Here is a 7,857-nt window from a genome sequence, read left to right on the forward strand (position 1 = left end):
CATATCTCAGCCTACATGGCATGACTAACTCCGTGGAGGTATTTTTAGCAGCCTGCTTATCGGAGTATTTCGGAGAATTCAACCTTATTCTTTATCCGACATGCGTTATGTTTCCACTCACAGCCACAAGCCCCGCCTCTGCAAACTGGGTCATCTGGTTAGAAACGTGAAGTTCATAAAAGCCTCCTATGATGACATTCAAAAGCAACATTAAATTACATTTATTTCACCATTTTTAAAACAGTACAAAACTTAACTGTGAAGTTTACTTTGTTTTTTTTTCCAGTATGGACATGCAGTAATGTATGGCTAGGGCTGTGCAAATATTGAAATTTGAATCGTGATTGCGGCTCCCTTGTCTTGTGTTCCGAATGACACGTGAACTTTCGCCCCTCTAATATAGTTTGTATGTTATTTATTTTCAGGGGAATTCAAAAAGTTCAATAGGAAAATTATTGTATTAGGGGGAAATTTCACAGTTCAATTGTGATTATGATTTTATATCCATAATTGAACAGAACCTATGTATGGCTGTTATGTATCCTGATTAATATTCTGTTTACGAATCAAGCTCAGTGGTGGAAGAAGTATTCAGATCCTTTACTTTAGTAAAAGTACTAATACTACACTGTAAAAAATACTCTGTTACAAGTAAAAGTCCTGCCTTGAAAATATTACTTAACCCTCATGTTGTCCTCGGGTCAAATTGGACCCGTTTTCAAAGTTTTTTTTTTAAAACAGAAAACATGGGACGTCGAAATAAGCTCTGACAATGTAAAAAAAACTAAGGACAAACATAAGGAATAGCAACAAAAATACTGAAAGAAGACCTACAAACTTTTAAAAAAGCGCCAAAAACGTCAAAAAAAGTGACCAAAACATTGAAAAAGTCACGAAAACGTCAGGAAAAAGTCATAAAAATGTTGAAAAAAGCAACTCAAACAACAACAATTTGGATATAACTGATCCCTGTGTGTTTCATATCAAAATGTTGACCAAACACTCAACTTTCTGTTAAGTGAGGCCAAAATGTGTTCTAGAGCAATGTATGAAGAGATTGTTTGGCCCTAAAGCTGAAAAAAAAAGTTGATGTTCGCCTTTTGAAATTTCTCAAATCTCTTGAGAAAATAAACGTACACTCAATGTTTTTGGTGCTTGAAATGACTTAACAAAAGTCTTGGGTTGACAAAAGTAGTGTAACATATGAATAGAATAGTAAATGAATGTCTAAAAAGAATTTTTTTTATAGCGCTTTTTGAATAGTGTCGTCAAACATCGCTTGGACTCTTGGTCTTTTGTCCTCAGAGGGTTAATGGTCTAATCATTTCAGCTGGACTTGTAGGCCTGTATATTATTGGGTAGTTACATTTATAATAAAACAACCTATTTCATAAACTACATGTGTTTTGTGTGCAAAAATCTTAATGTGTAAAGTAACGAAAGGAGTCAGATTAATGTAGTGGAGTAAAAAGCACAATATTTCTCTCTGAAATGTAGCGGAGGAGAAGTAGAAAGTGGCATGAAAAGAAAAGACTCAAGTAAACTACAAGTACAACATTTGTACTTCAGTACAGTACTTGAGTAAATGTACTTAGTTACATTCCACCACTGACCAAGCTGTACTCCTCTCAGTTGAAGGCTTTTAGTAGAAGAATGTGAGTCGGCCATAACAACAGGAAGTCACTGTTCTCATCTCTGCGCTGTTCTGAGGCTGTCGCCTGCCGAGGCGTTGAGAGCGACAGCCGAGGAGAGGATGTGGCCGCACCACAACCTTTGCACGCACCACCTGCATCTCTGCAACGACCCCCCCCCCACCACCCCCCTCCAGGCTCTGCACTGCACCACTCTGCAACAGACAGCTGTTTGCGTGTCAACTGAAGCTCCTTATGACCCGACAGCTGCTGATCTGCTGCAGCAGTCTGAACATGAACTAGAAATACAGCATTAGCTATTTTTTTTATTTTGCAATCCTAAAACTACATCCCCACGATAGGGCAGAGGCAGTGGTGGAATGAAAATAAGTACATTTACTCAAGTACTGTACAGATGTTTGTACGGACGAAAACTCTGTCCAAGTTTGGACTTAGTATCTCAGAATTGTAACCTAGTAGGCTAAAATCTTTCCTTAGTGTCTCAGGACTTTAATCGTTTTTGAACACATGTTGAGCTGTGACATCCGTGATATAACCAGTGGTGGAACGTAACTAAGTACATTTACTCAAGTACTGTACTTAAGTACAAATGTTGAGGTACTTGTACTTTACTTGAGTCTTTTCTTTTCATGCCACTTTCTACTTCTCCTCCGCTACATTTCAGAGAGAAATATTGTACTCCTTACTCCACTACATTCATCTGACAGCTTTAGTTACTTTACACATTAAGAACAAAACACATGTAGTTTATAAAATATGATGTTTTTGTTTTTATGCACTTGCGACTTACAATGACTTACAAAGATACATAACAGCTACAAGTGTATGTACTATACAGGATTTACCCTATTATACTTTATCGACAGGAATTGATAGGTCATACAGGAAACAGCTACCCACAAATAGTCTATGAACAAAGCATCGGGCTGTCTTTGAGATTTCACATGAACAACGGTTAAAGTTACTCAGGCTACCGAAGAATGCCATAATTCCTCCGTTCAATTAGACCTTGGCGACGCACCCCAAGCTTCCATCCTTAACAAACAGCCATGCATATCGGCTCTTCCAGTCTCTCCACTGCTGGCTGTTCCAATTTAATGGGAGAGAGAGGAGCAAGAGGGGTTAGGATCATCTTCAGCCAGAGAGGACATTATTTCTTCAGCTTCTTCTTGCGTTGTCACCCCGGAGGGAGGTGTGCTAACACGGCTTGCAGCAGCTGAATTTAGTCGTGCTATTAACCTCATCGCTACACAATTTCTTAGTAAAACCAAAATTAATTAAACTGCCTTGTTTTCTTTTGGCCATGGCTATATGATGCTTACTGCAGAATGGATTTCAAGGACTTTGCGCGCCGATTAATGGCCTCCAACGTTTATATTTTTCTGCGAATCTTTGAGTAACTAACTAAACATGAGTTGAATTTGCACCGCAGCGCCGCCACATTTGGTGTGGTGGTGAAGTGCAGTCATGCTGCGTTCATGAGCACAGGGTAGGCTAGTAGCCTATATTTTAATTTAACGTCTTTAATGGTAAGAGATCGCACAGGGATGGATAATGAGCATTGATTAAGATTAAATTACAATGCCACATATGGCAGACACCTTCAGATATGAGAGACCCCCTCAGATTTTTGACTTTGGTGCTTTCATGGGAGCCAGTCCTCACTCTGTGGGAGCTCGGTTCCCTCTGGCTCCCACGTAATTCGAACACTGCTTTTTCCGAATATACCCGTTTCCGATTAAGACAAAGGATATTATTCAGGTTTTAGAGGCTTTCTTTTTACATGTACACTGCCATTTTGGAGTTTACGGCTTACGGTCAGCTCTGTGCGTTACTATGGTTTGCTGTAACCAACCAGCCAACAGTTTGCAAGGCTGCACACCCGATAAGAAGGAGAAACACAGCTACTTTTAAACTTTATCAAAGACTTGGCTATCAACAGGTATTTGGATATGGGCAAACATCGCTATGCCAACCTTTTCATCAAGCTGGTTGAAGAAATGAAAGAAAGACACTGTGTTCACACCATCCAACAACGCTGCCACCGCTGGTAAACTTTATAAAAATCGTATTTTGCACGACTACATGTAAACGGGAATATTAGTGGAATATTCACTTTCTAGCAACACATTTTTTTCAAACTGAAACGGGGGTGCGTTGAACACCATGGTGTGCCTTTTACTACCACGAGTTTACAGACCCATCTCTGCTGATTGGGTATCATCTAGGGTAACACAGCCAATAAACGTGAGACACACCCACCAAACGAGAGAAAACATACTGTATCTCAAAGCAGTTGCACACCGTTTCACACCGTTCGAGGTAACATGTCGTTCAATTAGGAAACTGTAGCAAAATGGTGCACACCGTTTTCAGAGCGAACGTGCCCCAGGTCTGTATGACACAACCAGCCCAATGGCCAATCAAAACCAGCCCGATGGCAAATCAAAACCAGCCCAATGGCAAATCAAAACCAACCCGATGGCAAATCAAAACCAACCCGATGGCAAATCAAAACCAACCCGATGGCAAATCAAAACCAGCCCAATAACCAGCCCAATGGCCAATCAAAACCAGCCCAATAACCAGCCCAATGGCCAATCAAAACCAGCCCAATAGCAAATCAAAACCAGCCCAATAACCAGCCCAATGGCCAATCAAAACCAGCCCAATGGCCAACCAAAACCAGCCCATCAGCCATTTAAAGCACCCCAACACTCAAATATTTCCCTGCCAAATCATATTACACTAACCCTTACACAGCTTTTAAAGTCCAACAGCATTACTATAAATGCCAAATGTATTGTAATATCTACATTAAGTACGACCATAAATGTTTAGTGTACTAGCATTAAAGGCAGTTTTCCCTAAAGTTATTTCACCTGGGCCCTACATTTGCCTTGTGTAATTAGATACAGTAAATGATCATAAATAAAGAAATCTCTGAACATATAGACTGATTCACTGATACACAAACTAACCTGGGCACAAGAAACCTCTAATTATTTTCCTTTTTATCAATATGCTTACACCTTTTTTTCTTCCACAGCTATTACATAAAGCTGAATTTAGGGAGATGAAATTAGGAATAGAACTAAATGAGCTATAGATATTTTATAAATATTTATTGGATGCTGCTGAGGGTCCAGTGAGCAAGGCACAGAGCCTTTCAATCGTTTACTTAAATAAGTGACATGACATGTGGAAATGGAATTATATTGTTTGATATTCATCCGCAGAGGATGCATGCATGCAGCACATGAATGACATCCCACGTCCCAACAGACATTATCAGTTCGGTGTCTCCATCTGCTGGACAGGGAAGGCTGTTACACCACATAAATGGACATGTCTGTCCTAATTTTAGGACTCCTACATTTTTGGTCAAAGAATATATAGGTCTTTTAGTGCTAAAACCAGAACCTAAATCTATTAAAAGTTCGAAGTACTCAGGACTCCTTAGTCACTGAGAACAAATTACAAACAAATTGAACCTCTCAATATCAGCCGTGGATATTGTATGTCTGATTATTTAAATGAAATGAGCTGGTTTGACCGAGGAGATGCAAGAAATATGCACTAGTCCAGAACACAGGACCTTCTTCCTGTATTTACGTTCTTGCTCCCGCCCCCAGACACATCCAACCAATAAGAGGACCAAACAACCAAACTCTGTTCCCTTTTAAAAACGGGGTCTCGGTTCGCTTCCAAGTGCTCTAGAGTTAGGTTCACTTTAGGTGAGAACGCAATCTGACCCAAACATAGAAAGTAAACCAAAAAACATTTAGTACCTATTATGACCATAAATCACTGGTCTTCTGTGTGACAACACATCATCATCTCTTATTCTTTATTTTATAAAAAGGACAACACACATTAATTAACATTTCTGTATATGTGCCAGTGTTAGCCAGCCGGCTAATTTTCAACTGTAGACCTTTGGCCAGATGATTTTAGACCATCTCTCTTTCTCTCATCAGGGCTCACCCTTTCCTTCACTCGCTGTCTGTCAGCTGCTCACATTGTTCGTCTACCTCTAAAACATCAGAAACACTAAAGCAAAACCAGAAAACACAAGAAGCTATAGATGTTGTTGCTCCATTATTTCTGAGACCATAAGCATGTGACCCGTTTCAACTCCACCCCTCAAAGAATCGGAATCGAGAATCGATAAGAACCGGAATCAAAAGGAAGAATCGGAATTGGAATCAGAATCGTTAAAATCCAAACGATGCCCAACCCTACTACTGATGGCATAAGATAAGACAACTATTATGCAGTAAGGTTGTGCTGCTGTTGAAATTACGTTCACACATTAATTACGTTTTTCTTCTTGTCATTTATTGTGCATGCTACTTTATATTTACCAGTTGTTATTTGACCTTAATAAAATTGAGATATGTCATGCATGGGATTGGTACCATAGGGTTTAACCAAAATCTAAATGTAGCTATCAGCAACATTGGTTTGTATTAAGTTAGCGAACACTAGCCAGTCTGTTAACATGGATATTTGCAAGCCTCCAAGTTTGGTAGCAAATCTATGCATGATTCTATGGTAAACCAGAGTTATTGCATTAGTTATGTTTTCCAGATTCTTGTCATTTATTGTACATGCTATTATATTTACCAGTTTTCAGCTCAGCAACCTCAGTTTTGCATATTGTAAGCTAGCTGTAAACCCCCATTTGGCTGCTCTATTCCCAGTGTTAGCAAACACTAGCTAGTCCTTTTCCCTCTTTCTTTTTCTATTTTTCGCCCTAACAGCTGTTTAGCTTTGTTCTTTTTCTTTTTCCATACTACTCTACTTCGCTACTCATACCTGCTCGCTCTGCGCTCATGGCGCCCACCCTCGCTTTGGCGCCCCACATGGTGCTGCGCCCCTGTGCGCCGCATATAGCGCATACCCACTTTTTGCGCCACTGAATGCACATTAACGTAACACTAACCCCACAACACACATGTCAATGAAATACAAGTGGTTCAAAAAGGTGACAAATTTGTGATTTTATTTCACCCACGATTTTAATCAAAAATGCACACATGCAACATCAACACAGCAACTGAAATATGAAACCAAAATCATCATGGGGCTTTTAAACCCAAATATTTAGGCTGTATTAAATCATCATTTCTATGATATTAGAGCCAGATATGTTTTCAGGAGAGGTCTCGCATTGCCAGAGCTATCTCCACAGTGCTGCAGAGGAAGGTCTGGCTGCAGGAGCCTAAACTCCAGGATAGGGGAAAAAACCAACCGCATACCAATCGCCCGGACGCAGCAACGGTGACTCTGCAAAATAGTCTCGGGAAGGAACTTGTTTTGGTGCAAAATTTGCACCCCGCAAAATAAAACGCCACATACAATATTAAATGAAGTTAACTGTTCATACAATACAGTAACGTGAGTTATTTAAATGAGCTGGATACATGGTTAAACGCTCTTACCAGTGTATCTCCGTGTGTACTTGGTCTACAGCAAATCCCACCAATCACTCCCAAAACGTCCCAGTTAGAGAGGAGATGCCCTAAACATATTCTTTGTAAATCTTTACAATCATTCCCCGAAAGAACCAAGCAGGCCTGCCTTGTTTCACGATCCGAATTTTCCTTCAAACTTGCCTTTTCAGCATGGAAGGTTGCTCAGAGGTTCCGGTTAACGTTGCTCGATCCGACCGGAGTTTAGAGTTAACACAAAGAAAACAGAAAGTAAGCGAGATCGGCCGGAACTTCCTGCGGCGCACCGGAACTATGCCATAATTTAACTGCTGTGAAAACCGAAAAAAAAAGATAGAAAGCAAGGGATTCTTGGACTTACATTCATCAGGTAGCATTGTTTTAAGGTGAGACCCCTGGCGGCACAAAAAACATACTGGTCGTCTAATATAGGTCTTTAAAGGTGCTCTAAGCGATGTTGGGTGACATTACTTCTTGTCAACGTTCAAAGTGTTGTCAAACAAAACGGAGGCTAGCTCGCCCCTCCCTCCTCCTCATCCCGTCCCCTCCCCCTCCCTTCCCTGCTTCCTGAAACAGTCATGAACGCGCATTGGGGAAGTAGCCTACGTGCTAACGCTGCTGCGCTGATGGCTCAACCAGCTCCTTCTTGTCGGTTATTGGCTGGAAGACTGTTATGTTTCGTGGTGCAGGTTGGCGCAGTTCGTTTTTGTTGGCGTTTGTGGAGCCTGGGCTGTCTACAGAGACCGCGT

Source organism: Perca fluviatilis, chromosome 15 (assembly GCF_010015445.1).
Source record: "Perca fluviatilis chromosome 15, GENO_Pfluv_1.0, whole genome shotgun sequence".
NCBI lineage: Eukaryota > Metazoa > Chordata > Actinopteri > Perciformes > Percidae > Perca > Perca fluviatilis.